This window comes from Vicugna pacos, chromosome 23 (assembly GCF_048564905.1).
Source record: "Vicugna pacos chromosome 23, VicPac4, whole genome shotgun sequence".
NCBI classification, from domain to species: Eukaryota; Metazoa; Chordata; class Mammalia; order Artiodactyla; family Camelidae; genus Vicugna; species Vicugna pacos.
The window spans coordinates 7,649,093-7,665,010 of record NC_133009.1 but is presented as its reverse complement, the minus strand read 5'-3'; the positions used below and the strand labels follow the sequence as shown (position 1 = coordinate 7,665,010).

At 49.0% G+C, this 15,918-nt stretch overlaps 1 long non-coding RNA gene across 1 annotated transcript; it reads right to left on the bottom strand.

Annotated features, from left to right (window-relative positions):
- Nucleotides 1-647: 647 nt before the first annotated feature.
- On the bottom strand, nt 648-11,119 carry LOC116278333 (uncharacterized). Its single transcript, XR_012063300.1, has 3 exons — nt 10,559-11,119; nt 2,001-2,114; nt 648-1,127 (listed from the first exon to the last, which is right to left on the bottom strand). It is a non-coding gene; the product is annotated as an uncharacterized lncRNA (long non-coding RNA).
- Between the last annotated feature and the right edge of the window lie 4,799 nt (nt 11,120-15,918).

The following is a 15,918-nucleotide window of genomic DNA, read 5'->3' as shown; positions in this document are numbered from 1 at the left end:
AACCTTTCTTGGATGAACTACCATTCTGATGAGTCATGTAGAAGTCTCCAGAGGGCATTTGGGATCAAGAATTAAGACTATTCTTTAAAAATCCTTGCCATCTGGCCATCTGCTTCTCCCCATCCCATCCCCATGCTCATAACTCCAGGACTTTCCAAATGACCTCAGCATCTAATTCACCATTCTCTTCCACACCATGTACACTCTGCTTTCAATCCCAGTCATTCAGTATGTGTATAATTGTCTCCTTTCTAGCCCCCTGATTCTTGACCTTGGCCCGCTTCTTGCTGTCTGTTAATAGCTCAACTTACCAGCCTTACATCTTGAGATTACTTTTTACACCTTATGCTGTCAAAGTAGGTGGCCATGACCCCTCAACACAATTGTTTGTGTTGAATGGACACCATCCCCATGAACCAAAGTCCCACCCAGACTTCACAGCCCAGCTTCGACACTGCCTTCTTCACAGGACTTGTGCTGATTCACCCACCAGATATGATCTCCCCTCTCCTGAAAATTTCAAAGACTCTCAGTTGTCTTTCTCACATGGAATTTGTCATAGTCTGCTGTCTTAGTCCATTCAGGTTGCTGTAACAAACATTCCTTAGCGTGAATAGCTCAAACAACAAAATTTATTTCTCATGGGTTTGGAGGCTGGAAAGTCTAAAATCATGGTGTTGGGCTGGCTTTGTGTCTGGTGAGAGCCTGCTTCCTGCTTCACAGATGGAGCTTCCTAACTGTGAAGCTCATGAGGCAGAAGGGAGGCAAGGGAGCGTTCCTGGGTCTGTTTTATGGGGGCACTGATCCCATTTATGAGGGTCCCACCCTTATGATCAAATCTCTTCCCCAAGACCCCACCTCCTAACACCATCATATTGGGGGTTAGGATTTCAGCATATGAATCTGGGGGGGACGCAAACATTCAGTCTGTAACGTCTGCCATCCGGTATTCTTATATGTGTCTTTGCCTCATCTTCGCCGCTTTGATTGAAGTTCTCATGGAGATGAGGCTGTGCCTCACCCATCTTCTGGTCGCACCATTTATAACAGCATGTAGCACAGAAGAGTAGACACATTTTATTTTGTCTTCACAGCATCCCATCTTTTAAAAGATCTTCCTTCTATGTCTATATTGAGATGGGAAGGAAGAGGGAGGGCACAACCATGAAAAGAATGACACAGCAATTAGCACCAAGATGGCAGAAGATTCAACTCCCAGTAGACCTTGAGCTTCAATAGATGCTCATTATAATACAATAACGTGCATGATGGCACTCCCACGGGTGCCATGACAGTTTGCCAAGTCACAAAGTGGGTGATGGCCCAGCTCCTGGGAATCCCCACCCCCTTCCCCAAAGTAGCCTGAATAATACTCCCACTTGTTAGCAAATGAAGTTAAAGCCCATAAAAACGAACAGCCCCACACTTCACAGCCTCTCTGTTGCCTTTCAAGATGGACCACACTCTGTCTATGATGTGTGTATCTACTTTTACTTTAAACTAAACACCCATCCCCATGCTTCCTGACCTTTCTGGCCTTCTGAGATGGCCTGCACTCTCTCTGTGGAGTATGTATCTCTCTGAATAAATCTACCTTCACTCAACTGTGGCTCACTCTCAAATTCTTTCCTGCATGAAGCCAAGGACCCTCACTTGGCGGGGAGTGACCCAGGGACTTGACTGAGACCTGGGACATGGCCATCCTCTCAACATTCTGCATTTTTCCTGTATCGGTATGATCCAAGTGGGGATGTTAATTATGGTGCCCCACAGACTCAGGCAGAAGATGCAGACTGCCCAGTGAAAAGACTCCATTCCCAGCCTCAGAGGTGGCACACAACCAAGCAGAACCAGTCTGCCTTGAGGTTTGCTACATGTACACACCGAGGAGGGTCCTTCTTCCTCTGAGACCAGAAGCTGTGGGGACGATGTAAATTGGACTTTCCGTGGCCATGTCTCCGGGCCACATGGAGGACGCTGCAGGAGAGAGTGAGACCTACCTCAAATGCAGCAGGGACAGAGGCAAGGACAGCTGGCCTGTCTGGAGCTGGCGTTGCACGGGATGCTATTCCAGGCACACTGTGTGGATGATCTCATTTACTCCTCACGAGAACCTATGAGGCAGACACTATTATCATATCCATTTTACAGATGAGGAAACAGGGGCGCTGAGAAGTTAAGCAGCTTGTTTTAAGTCACCAGCAAGTTAGGCAGTGGAGCCAGGATTTGAAACCAGCCTGTGAGACCCCAAAACTATGACGCTATGCTGTGGCACAGGAGCCAAAATACACATAAATAGAAGAGAGAAGGATTTATTCATTTATGAGCAAGTGCAAGGGAGAGCTGACATCATCCTTTGAGCTCCTGGATCTAGCTGTGCCTGGAGCCAGCTGACTCACATGTTTTTCAGTTAAATAAGCCAGTGCATTCCCTTTTTGCTTAAAATAGTTTGTGTATCAGTCACTTGCAACCTCCCGGTTGCACAGAGGAGAACTGGGTCTTAGAGATAGAGCAGGACTTCGGGTTTCCATCCTGGCACTACCCGTCACTTACCACTGACGCTTGGATAAATTACTCGAAGCCTTGGGGCCCTGGAGGTAAATGTCCCAGACTCTCCGGGCTGAGGGGACTGGGGCAAGAGATGAGATTACATGCAAATGCACTTAACACTCTGCTAACACAATTTAAGTACTCAATAATTGTTAGAGCTCCTCTCTTCCGTGTCCCCTCATGAGGAGTAGCTGTTCAATCAGCATTTGTTCAATTGAATTAAATCTTCAAGAGGCTGCAGGGTGCTGTCTGAGCTTGAAAGGAGCTGGAGTTAGAGTCTCCAGTCAGGGGAGGCTCCCCAGCCTGAGGGGCCACCTAACGACTGTATTTGGCCATTAAAAAAAGGAGAAGAAAAAGAAGGAGAAGAAAGAAAAAGACTCTGCCCTTCTTTGGTCTCCATCTCACTGAAAACCTTATCCTCTCTGCTTCCAGATCCCTCCAACTGAGAATGGCTGTTGAAAGTAACTTCAGGGGTGCTTTGGCCCTTCCTTGTCCCCTTTCATAAGCAGAATAGGGGGTCCCTGCAGGGGGAGGGGCTGGTGAGCTAAGGCTGGCTGCAATGCTTGGCCTTGAACGGGCCTCAGTCATGAATGATCTGGAGGGAAGGGAGGGAATGCAGGGACAAAGGAAGAGCAGACAAGAAACAGTACTTCAGCGGTGAAACGGAGTCCTGGCTCCTCCTCAGGGACACACGTGTCCATTGGACACAGATCTTTGAGCTGTTCTGCAGGGACTAAGGCCCCCACCCAGGTGGAGGATGGAATGATGGCGTTGACCTTTTCCGACTTCGGTCACCTAGAGCTTGGACTCTGTCAACCCTTGCCCCGCATCTAGGCTGAATTCTCCTCTGCTCCAGCCCCTTCACGCACCTGCACGCACTGCCCACGCCCCTTCATGAATATGCAGGTGCCCTCAGCTTCAGACTTCCCCAGTTTTGCTGTTGGGGAGACACTGCTCTGGGAAAGATCTCCGGGGTTCTCTTCACTTGCTGCAAGTAATAGAGCCTCCCTTTTCTCGCTCTTTGACTTGGTTGTGTCTCTTGGCTTGACACCCACCAGAGGCAAACCCAGTTTTCAGGTAACACTTTCCCTCCTCCTTACAGTTTCCCTCCTCCTTACAGTTTCCCTCCATATCCAGGTCCTACTGATTAAACTTCTAGAACTTTCTCAGACCTGCTGTCTCCTCTTTACCTCCGCAGACAGTGCCCTTGCTCAGATGCCATCTTTCTGGATGTTTGTCCCCACTGAGACAGGAGGGAAAGTGGGCAGGGCACAGCTGTTACAGGAATGACACACCAGTTAGCACCAAGACGGCAGAAAAGTCAACTCCCGGTAGACCTGGAGGCCCATGATGGCCGGAGACTCGGCCTCCTGTGGGCCTTTGTCACACACGTTGTAATGTCCTAACACGGTAAAGGACACACCCGCAGGCACCATGACAGCCCCAAAGCTGAGCAAGAAAGGTCACAGAGAAGGCGGCGGCCCAGTTCCTGGGAATCCCCACCCTTTCCCTAAGGAAGCTGGAATAACCCCCTCACTCGTTAGCATATAAAAGCTACCACCACCACACCTCAAGGTTTTTCTCTCTCTCTTGCCTTCCAGACGCCACACTGTGTGGAGGGTGTATCTGCCTTGACTTTAACCACTGCCCCCCACCCCCGCCTCTCCTGCTCCCTCACCCTCCGAGATGGCCTGCACTCTGCCTGTGGAGTGCGCAGCTCTCTAAATAAATCTACTTTTACTCAACTATGGCTCGCTCTTGCGTTCTTTCCTGCACGAAACCAAGGACCCTGACTTGGCGGGTCCTGGGGCACAGCCATCCTCTCGCCTCCCCCGTTTTTTCCTGGATCACTACCTCCTCACTGGCCTCCCTCCCTCCAGCCTGCTAGCCCCACAGTGCAGCCAGGAACAGGTACCTGTGTTCAAGGTGACCACACCACTCTTCACCCCCGCCACCGCCTCAGCAGGAACGTGAGGCCATCCTTAGCCTGGTCCCTGCCCAGATCCCCAGGCCCCTCCCCCTCCTTGTTATTCCACGCCTCCATGCCATCCTCAGGCTGTTCCCTCTGCCAGAAGACCCCCTCCTGCAGCCCCCTCCCCTGGTCCTTACTCATCCTTTAAGGCTCTGCTCAGTTTTTTGGGCTTTTTTCCTCCTGGAAACTTCCGTGAACTCCCAGCCCACACCCTGAGCCAAGTGCTTCCCCTCGATGTCCCCACAGCACCCGTACGTAACTCTGTCTTCTTACATACTGTTTTAAACTGTGATCTCTTTCCGCATCTGTCTTGGGAATCGTGTGGCCAAGAGCGAGGTCTCACTAAGTTCGTAGCCCTGGCACCCGCAGACCCCCACATGCAGACACTGCACAAAGGGACCAGAAAGGGCAAAAGGGGAGCTGGTACGTGTCTTGCAGACTGAAGTCCTGATTTGCAGTTTCCCCCTGTTTGGTTTCCTTGATCGCTAGGCTGGGGACAGCGCTTCCCTTATTGGCAAATACAACACGTAGGGGTTTTGCTGGGGGAGGGGAGAGGGGCCAGTTTCCTCACCTTCTGAATTGCGGGGCTGGGGGGCCTCTGCACTAGCGGTGGGAAAGGGAAAACTCGTTTTCTCTGGGAGCCCCTGCCGTTGTGGGATTGTTTGTGTAACTGTGTGATTCTCCATGCAGCTTTGCATGCGTGATCCGTGAATAGTCAACCTTTGGCTACCTTAACATGATCCCAATCTCAGTTTTAAAAAGGATAAAGTTATTTCATTACATCTGAACATAGGCAAAGAGTTTGTACTGATGCATAACTGCAGCAAACACATGCAAATCCTTTGCAGGTTGGGGGACCTGGTAAGGCCGGCGTTGCGGTTACATCTCAGGCCCCCAGTGCCTGGAATAGCCACAAAGCCTCTCGGAGTCTTAGGGTTTTCCTTGACGTGCCAGGCTGGTGATCCCGACGGCTGCCCCACAGGGCCCTGGGGAGAACCAGCCAGAAAGACGGGCAGTGAGGGGACATGCACGTGGGGGAGCAAGCCTGCTGGGGGAGGACCTGGGGGGTGTTGGGCAGGCTGTCGGGGAGGTCCTGCTGGGCAGGCTGCCAGCTGCTCTGCTGGGGTTTCTGGGGCTTCATGCTTCTATAATTCTCATCCCTCCCCCCCAGATCTGTGTCCCATTAAATAGAAATGCGTTTTCCTCTCTGTCCTTCTCCCAGTGCTCAGAACTGGGCTGCATCTGGTGTTGCTTAAGGCATCCACTAATTCAAACCAAAGAAGGCGGGAGGCAGACTAGCCATGTGGCCACCCCCGCCCCGCTCCCCGCTCCCCCCCAGCTTGCCCTTGCTCCCGCCTTTCCCCCTGGATGGAGAATCTGGCCTCGGCCTGTCCTTGTGACTGGGAAAAGCGGGGTCAGCTCATCAAAGCAGCACAGGGGCTGCCAGGCCGCTTTCTTCTTTCACAGGGTTATTGAGAAGGCGCGGCTGGGGAAGGGGGTGTCGCCCGGCCCTGGCTGGTCCCAGCCAGAAAGGGGGGCGTGCTTCAGCAGGCGAGAAGGCCTGCCAGGGGCAGGGAGCACTTCGTTAGGGGTGCTGAGGTATTGGAGGGGGGTGGGCTGTAGAAGGGAAATGTGTGCGGTGACATGACTGCTGTCCGGGTTGGGCCAGGCCAGGCTGGAAGGCCAAGGGGCAGTGACTCGTTCTATGTCAGGCCAGTTGTCTCTTGAAAGATGCTGGGGCCAAGCCCAATGCTCCTTCTTTCCGTCTTGTCTTTCCTGCTTCCCTGGAAAGAGGGTGGAAGAGTGTGAAGCTGTGAGGAGGAGGGCAGGGACCGCCTCCTGGGGCAGCTGTGACATTACCTTAGGAACACCTGGACTGCCATTTTGTGGGGTTTTTGTTTGTTTGTTTTTTGTTTTGGGGGGTAATTAGGTTTATTTATGGACTGCCATTCTGGATTCCTGGATTCTCCAGCAGTCTGGAGGGGCGGGGCTACGACCTGGAAGGGGACACATAGGGTGGGAATAGAAAGAAGGAGACTTATCGCAGGGATTGTTCTGAAATGTATAGAAATCTGGAATCTGTAAGCTGTGCGCCTGCAACTAACACAGTGTTGCAGGTAAATCATACTTCAAAAACAAACAAACTCAGAAAAAGAGATCAGATTTGTGGTTATCAGAGGCGGAGGGTCAAGGGGAAGGGAACTGGACGAAGGCAGCCGAAAGGTGCAAACTCCCAGTTACAAGGCAAGTGCGTGCTAGGGGTGTCGTGTACAGCATGGCGGATACGACGGACACTGCTGTATGTTACATGTGACAGGTGTTAAAGAGTTCTCGTTGCAAGGAAAAAATTTTTTTCTACTTCTTTAGTCTTGTAGCCATGTGAGATGATAGATGTTCACTAAATTCATTGGCTTTGGGATGAAGTTTTAGCCAGCGGAATGTGAGTGGAAGGGATGGTGCCCCTTCTGGCTCATACAGTAAGGGAAAGGCATGCACTCCACTTCCCCTTTCTCCCTTCTCTCTGACTACGATGTGGATGTGATGGCCGGCACTGGAGCAGTCATCTTAGACCTTGAGATGGAAGCCACACGTTGAGGATGGCAGAGTGACAAGATGGGATGAGTCTGGGTCTCCCGCACTGTGAAACTGCCAAATTTAGTCCTGGACTCCTCATAGGAGGGCTCTCTCTTGGGGAAGCCACTGTGATCATGACCTTTGTTACAGCCGCTGAACTGGTATCTTACCTTTATAAATAACACAGTCAGCAGTTACTAAGATCCTACTATGTGACCATCACCACTCTGAGTATTTTACATGCAGCATTTAATTTGATCTCTCCCGTAAGCCCAGTGAGTTGGTGAGCAGCGTGCTGTCCTAACTCTAAGCACCCCAGGCATGTCTCTCCCCGCCTCACTATCCCGTCCTCAACCCAGGTCACGTTGCTGGTGCACGTGCCTCCCAACCCTCATTGTCTCTGCCGTATACCCGGCAATGGGTGACGCACGTATGAAGGACCCACAACTATGAATCAACTCACACTAAGACATCACCCCACCCACCCCGATTTTACAGGGAAGCAAAGCATCACAGTCATTCAGCAGGAGCAGGAGCGGTGGTCACTCCTTCATGGCTGCGGTTGCTTGCAGTGGACGCGAGGCTGGCCCCACCCCACACCTCCTTCCCACTCAGGCGTGGCTATTGCAGTGCAGGGAAGCCAGAGTGACATTGCTGAGGATGTAGTCTTGAATTTGTTCTAATTTATTTTTTAGAAGATGTATTCCTCCAGAAGGGTTTCGAGCACTATTGGTAACAAATCTCTCTTCACCCTCACACTAGACTGTGGTGGGGCTGGTTGTCATGACACCACTGTGGGGACCCACCACCCAGCCTGAGCGGCTGCTTCAGTGAATGGTCACGTCTGCAGCTGGCCAGCACCCCCCTCCCCAGTCTGCAGCACCACAGGGCAAGCACGATGGGGTGCCAGCTCTTCAGCGTGGACAGAACATACAGATGCCATAAAAAAAACCACATCTGCTGGTTTTGCTCCTCCTGAGCACTCCTCCTGCCTTTTTCTGCTCACATCTTGCTTTCCCTTCAGGGGGTGCCTACAGCCTATTCCCTGTGATCAGCTCCTGCTGTCTTCGAAGTTTAGGCATGTGACCCAGGCCTGACTAGAGTGTCTGTGTGTGTGTGTGTGTGTGTCTCTCTCTCTCCCTCTCTCTCTCATGGGAAACCCCATGTTGTGTCCCAGGCAACAAGATGTATGACAGTTAAGACTGAATTGTCTCGACTTGAGAATTCTCACTGCCCTGGATACTGAGCAGGGTTTACATAACTAATTGATTAGATCAAATTCCAGGTCATCCTTAAATGCAGTCACTCTTGCTTGCATCTCAGTATACACTGAAGAGGTGAGAGAAGAATCACACTAGGGTTAACAGCTAGGAAAGCTGCATGATGGTCGGGGTCCTGGGTCCTGCCCTTCCCAAGGCTTCATTGCCCAAATCCCCCTCTCCTTCTGGGAGCTTCCCTGTAATCAGAGCAACCAGCCCACATAACTTCAGGAGGTACCATTCACACGCCATCTCTGGGGTTGTACAAAGAGGTGGCATTGCCCAGAAGCCTTCCAGTACATTCCCTGTCGTTGCTTAAGTTAGCCCACGCCAGTTTCTCAGGGTAACAACCAAAGCTCCGAAGCTGGAGTCTTCAGCCATTCTCCCACACCCGAACAGCGCAACTCTTAAACCATCCAGCAAGCAGACCCGCTTCCCTTTTCCTTGGAGTGCTCCTGGAATAGAATTATCAGATCTGAAACAAATATGTATGTAAATGAAAATACAGGCACCCAGTTAAGTTTGACTTCAGACAAACATGCACGACAAATTTTTTAGTTTAAGTATACCCCATGTAATATTGGGGCGCCCTGTCTTGCAAGTCTACCCCGGGAAGAAAATGACGTCTCATCCTTGGGGGCTGATCTAGAGGCACTCACTCACTTTTGCCCTTTTCTGCTGCCCCTCACCCTGGGTGTAAATCGCTTCTTTAGCAGAGGGCATATCATTTACCGGATGGTTGGCCTAAGCATAGGTATCTGACACAAAATGGACCAAGGGGCGTCCCCAGGAGTCTTCAAACAGGAAGTAAGAAAGAATTAAGTGCTCTCAGGTGTCAGAGTTTGGAAAACACCAAGCTCAGGGATTAATGGAAAACGCGACTTCGTTACCTGTGGGCGGGACTGGTCTCTATTGAGAGAATGAGCCGGGTGTGCAAGCAGAAGCTGAGAGGAGAGAGGGAGGCGGATCTGACAATGTTCAGATCCCAGTTTGCAGCTGTTCCTGAGACCTCTCTGCCCGGGTCATGTTTTGATTTTAGATCCTTCCTCGATTCTAAAATAGAACTTCCAAGTTCTTTTTTTGCCCAAGAGTTGAAACTAAGTTAACACAAGTTGCAACCCTTATTTCATTGTCCTGGAGTAAAAGCGCTTATATTTCTGTCTTCCCAAGATGTGAGTAGGAGCCGTATCTTACATTTTGGCCTCCCCAGCATCTAACCCAGCACCTGGCATAGACTAGGAGCTCAGTTATGCTTTAAATACGTTAATAAATGACTCCTTGGGTCCAGAAGTCTGCAGCATGATGCACATCTGACTGATTTCACTTCCTGAGAGAACAATACTGACACCAGGAACCTTTCTCAGAAGCTCACCAAAAAGCCCTGAAACTTAGAGCATCTGCCACCCACGGGCGACCTACTTGGAAGCAAGCCGATGTCGGTCATGTGTTTTTGTAGAGGGTGGAGATTAATGAGCCTTCGTGATAAGGATCATGGTCCCGAAACAACCTGGCTTCAAAAGCTAGCCTCCTTGCAGTTTTTATTCCTTGTCTAGACAGATAAGAATGGAACAGGGGCGAGTCCTAAGGAAGCCCTGGGAAGGTGGCCCCAGCTCTCCTGGTCCACGCCCCGGACAGTGCCTGTTGGCAGGGAAGTGTAGGGAAGGGTCCCTGTGTAAGCACATAGGGTATCAGGCTCCCAGGAGAAAGAAAGACACGGCTTTCTTGCCACAAGAGAAGCCATTTCAGGCCTAAGCCACCTGGGGATCTGAGCCCGGTCGCAGTGCTCGCTCTTGAACAGGTCTCAGCAACAATAACCTTAAGGAAACGGAAGGAAAAACGCCTGTTATCAGGCAAGAGGAGCAACAACATGAAAGACAGTGAATCAGCTGTGAAGACTCCCAGCTCTGGTCCAGTGGGCAAGGTCAGCCGGAAGCACGCTCTTGGGCTGTTTTGCAGAATTTAAACCCCCCTCAAGTGCTCAACCACCAGATCAGCTGGAACCTAAGACCTTTTCTGACCCTCGTGACTTCAATCAACTAAAGCTTGGAAACTTGTAACACTTGTAAACTTCTGCCCCAATTCTATGTTGAATTCTCCTGGTCAATCCCCTTCATGAATATGCTGTACGATTAGCTTAAAACTCCCCCAGTTCTGCTTTTCAGGGAGATACTGCTTTGGGAAAGGTCCCCTGTGTTCTCCTTACTTGCTGCAGGTAACAAGTCCTCCCTTCTCTCCATCTTTGGTTTGGCTGTATCTTTTGGTTTCGATGCAGGAAAAACGGATGTGGGGTGTGATGAGGACCGTGTCCCGGGTCTTGGTTGAGCCTCTGGGATGCGCTCCACCAAGTGTAGGTCCTTGGCTTTGCACAGGAGAGAATTCAGGAGCTAGCCGCAGTTGAGTAAAGGTAGGTTTCTTTGGAGAGATACATATTCCGTAGAGTGCAGGCTGTTTCAGAAGGCAGGAGAAAGGCCACGAGGTGTGGGGGATGGGTGCTCAGGTTAAAGTAAAAGCAGGTACACACTCCACAGACAGAGTGCGGGCCATCTCCGAAGAGGAGGGAGTGAGAGAGGAGGCCATGAGGCATGGTGTTGCCAGTTTTTATGGGCTCGGTAGCTTCCCACGCCTACAAGCGGGAGGACTATTCCAACTACCCTGGGGAGGGGGCTGGGATGCCCAGGAGTTGGGCCACCACCCACTCTTTGACTTTTGTGGTCAGCCTTGGGACTGTCATGGCGCCTGTGGGCATGTTATTTATCATGCTAATATGTTACAATGAGCATATAATGAAGCTCAAGTTCTACTAGAAGTCAAACCTCCTGCGAGTCTTGATCCTCAAGGCCAACTGGGAGTTGAATCTTCCACCATTTGGGTGTTAATCACTGCGTCATTCCTCGAATGGCTCTGCCCTGCCCCCTTCCCTCCTGTCTCAGTTTGACACCCACCAAGAGGCAAACCCAGTTATGGGGTAACACCTGCAAGGCATGCCAGGCGGTGCCATCAGGAACACAAGCGCTCAGACATCCACACTGTTACAGAGTGTCCCACTTGGGTGCTGGTGCTTCAATGAGCCCCATTACCTTGGACCAGTACCCTCCAAAGCCTGGAATTTAGGTGCCAGAGGTTCAAAGTTCTCAGGTTACACCAGAAGCCAGACACCTGGAAGCACCACCCACCCTCCCCCCGCAAGACTTTCAGGAAAGAGGAGTCCACTTGCAGCTCCAGTGCCAAGCTGTCTGGGAGGAGGGACTGATGAGTGCCTGGCCCTCCCGAGAGAGAGCGTGACCCGTCTCCCCGACTGTGCAGGGAGACAGTTCTTTCTGCCAGTGGACTCTATTCGCTTTGAGGAACTCCATCACCCCTAAATTATTTGTGTCAACCATTTGAGTTGAAAGAAAACTTTAGAGCTGGGAGAATTTGTTTATATTTTCATAATTTATAATGCTCTTTTTGTCAGACCAATTTGCCGATAGGAAAGGATGGCCTAACATTCAGTTAGGGAGAGAGAAAACACAAAAAGCAAACTAAGGCTTTACAACCACATCAAAGTGAACATTGGCTCTGGCGAAATGTAGAGACGCAGGATAAAAGGCCGATCAGAAGGTTTTGTTAATTATAGGCTTGTCTGCTGATCCCTGAATTCCCCTTTAGGCTCTTAAGTTCTGAAGACTTAGACTCTTTCCTGTGTTTGTTCTGTATTCCCTGGTTCTGTGCTGTTATCACGTTTTCTTATCCACAGTCTTTGTTTCCTCTGTGCTCGTCACATTTGGTCACTGATTTTTGAGGAAAGACCGTCTCCAATGAAAACGTTGCCAGCGCAATGGGTGGACAGGACAGTTGCGATTTGCAGAAGTGCCCTCACAGCTATCATATCTCCATGAATGGACTCCTGCTGCGAACTTCTAGGTGCTTTGTTTTCTTGTCTTTATGCCCCAGGAGAGACCCAGATCATTTACTGACCTATTGACCCACAGATAAATTAGATGTCACTCTTTAATCATTGACTATGTACCAGATATTACGCTAAGTGATTCAGATATAGTATCTCATTAAAATTATTTACAATCTTGTTAAGTGATATTATTAGTCTCACTTGACAGATGAAGAAACTGAGTCCTAGTGAGATGAACTTGACAGATATCACACAGCTGGTAAGTGTCCAAACCAGGCTTTGGACCAAAACCTTCCTGGTTCCAGAATCTTTTTGAGTTTGTGTAACGGGCTTCCTTCCTTGATCCACTTCCTCTTCCCTTAAGACATTTTGGGGTCTTTATATTCTCCAGTGCAGGGGGTCTTAATCTGGGTTTGCAGAAGAGCTTCAGGGAATCCGTGAAGCCCTTGAAACTGTACGCACCTTTTTTGTGTAGATACTCATGTACCTGTTTTTGGGAAGAGGCGCCATTGTTTTCACCACAGTCTCAAATAGTCAGGAGACTCTGAGCGTTAGAGCAGGCAGAGGGCTAGATATGCACAAAGGGGGACACACACCAAATGGCAGGAACTGGGCAGAAAGGGGCACAAGCCAAATGCTGGAAAACATACGTCATGTAAGCACCAGGGGTCCCTGGGCAGAGAAGGAAAAGCAGGAAGGAATCTTTGGGCTGATAAGGGGCCACACCTTTTGACCTGGAGGCCAACTCTGCAGCCCCCACTCAGCTTGCTGGTGACCTTAGAGCCCGTAGCTACCGCTGGGACATTACGTAGCAACTCCTTTGAAAAGAATCCCGACATTTTCCACTCCTCCCATGAAAAATACATGACCCTGTCTGCGAATGTCAGGGCTGTGCTCTATAGAAAGAGATCCAGAGAATCAAGACAAATCAGAAGGAATTTCAACAAATTCTCCCAAACAGAAATACTCAAGTTGCTGGGTGGATACTCCAGTACTGATGCCATCAAGATACGAGCACTAATCCTCACCCTACCTCCGGCAGAGGGTTTCCAAGACACTTGTTACTGCTCCTTTTCTGCCCTTTATTGACACAAGGTGGCTGGAGTTTTAAAAACTGAATGCACCTCTTGGGCATTCATGGAGGAGTCCCTGGGAAGACCAGTGGTTTTCTACCCAGATTCTTCCTAAAGGAGCCATTGCCCAAGTGAGTTCACTGAGGCCCAGGAGGGGGCCTTACCTTGGGTGTCCCCAAACCTTCATGGCAGAGGGGTGGGTCAGTTCGTCTGCCCTGCCCAGGCCTGTGTAATGCCTTCTGTTTCCTTTCATGGCCCCAGAAAGAGGCTGGTGGGGTATGAAACCCTGTGACCCTTGTCTTTGCATTTTGAGGCAGGCATGGCTAGAGTGGTCACCTGACTCATGCTGGCTCAATAAAATTGTTTCAGGATTTTGAAATGGAGGGGCTCAGAAGTCCTAAACTTTCTGAAAGGGGCAAGTTAAGTGAATTCGGGCCTAAGGCAGCTACGTTTGGTTTAATAAGCAAATAAATGGAACAGAAAAGGTCTGCTGGGGAGTAGGATTGGGGGAGGGAGAAGAGCTTCCAGTTCCCATCCTTCTTGAGCTCCCGTTGTATTTCCTGTTCTTGGTTTTACGACACCTCCATGGTCTTCCAGTAGACCCCTCTTTTTGGCTAAAGCAAGTCTGAGTGAGAACTTTACTTCTTCCAATTGAATGATTCTTTATACCATGCTTCCTAAAACATTTCCACTGCAGACAGAAAACACTAATACTTGCACGGCACAGTCCTGGACCATTTGTGGCACCACATTTGGGGAGCTTTGCTTTACTAAGACATAACATAGTATGAGGAAGAGGATTTGTAATCAGTAGACTGACAAAGAAGACATGGAATGGGCTGTGGAGCTGAGATGGGGTGTGTGTGTTCATGCTGAGGTGGGGTGGGGTGTGAAGTTGTCCTCTTTTCAAGACAAGTGACCAGTGAGCCTTTAGTGCCCTCAGCCTCTTGGAACCTAGACATGGTCTGGCTCACCGAGGTCAAGGCTTTGGGGAACTCTACAGATGCAAAATCTAGACTGACTGCTGGTTCTTTCTTGAAGCCTTGCATTGTGTATGGCAAGAGGGGGACAAACTCCAGTCCAATCTAGGTTGCTCAGCTGGAAGCACACAGTGCAATTATGTAGCTAACCCCTTGTGGGACGCCATCCCTGCTCTGCCAGTGTGGGGATTCTGAGCTGATGATTAAGAAATGATTAATTCCTCATCTTGCCAAATTTTAACAGTTGAATTCTCTGCCATCTCCTTTCTGTGGCTCAAGTTAATGCCTTGATTAGAAAAGAGAGAGATCCTGATAACTGGAAATAAGCATAACGGAGAAGTGGGGGCCCTGGGTCCCTCTGGAGAGCCTCCACTGCACACCCTGTAAACCATGGTCACGTTGCATTCCACTGTAAAGTGCATCCTTTGACCAGGCGCATAGTGAGGTCTGGGGAGCAGACCTGAAAAAGGAGATCCGGTTCATTTTTCCGTCTAAAGAAAAGAAAGTAAGAAACAAAGGCAGAGTCGGGTACAGCCCAGATGTTACTAAGTAAAAGAGCCCCCCCCAGAAGTGGTCACCCCAAACCAACTGAAGTGTTGTTCCTGAACAACAAAGCAGGCCACGACTTGAGGAAGCAGTCTGATCCAGCTCATCTCTGTCCCTGGCTTATAACCAATAGAATTCCTTAGAACAGACAGACAGCCCACCTAGTTTCTATGGAACGAGCACACTTCTGTGCTCGATGCAAACAAACATGGCAGGGACTCTCACTCTGCCCGCAGCTGCCAGGCACCAGCCAGAAGTGAACGCCCACATTCTGCAAGCAGAGCATCAGTATAGTTACGATGGGAAATACAAGGCTAGACGTTAATGCTTATCTGGGGGAAAATGTGCGATAGCCAAGAAATAGTTAAATAGGATAATGACAGATGATCTTAAAACATACCACAAAGTTTCAGTAATTATAACAGCATGTATTAGCAGAAGAATAAATAAATCAATGCAATAGAATAAACAATTCAGAAACTCTAGATAAATGGGAATTTAGTAAATGATTATAGTGGCATTTCAAATCATTGGGGATGAGGTATTGGGGTTATTAGATATTAATTTCAAAATAAAATAAAATGAGATTTACAGCTCACATCATATCCAGAAATAAGATTCCAGGTGCATTAAACATTTAAATATAAAGAAAAATAATTGCCAAATTATTCAAGTAGTTTAAGAAAATCACATTGTAACGGAAATTTTTTTTTAAAGTAAGCCACAAATACCAGAAGCCATAAAAGAAAACATTGTCAAATTTGACAGTATAGAAATTTCTTTTTGAAAAAAGACATCATAAACAAAAATCAAAAGACAAGCAGCAGAATGGAAGGAAATATTTGCAACATATAGAGAAGAGAATAGGTTACTATTCATTACATATAAAAAGTTATTACAAATTAACAAGAAAAACAATGCAAATATTTTAAAAGATAATTTATAAAAGAATGCAACTTAGAAACTCATCTCACCAGCAAATTAAAATAAGGCTGATTTGCTACTTTCTACCCATCGCATTGGCTAAAGGTAAAAAGCAAAGTAATATACAATTCATGCTTGTGGGAAATGAGCA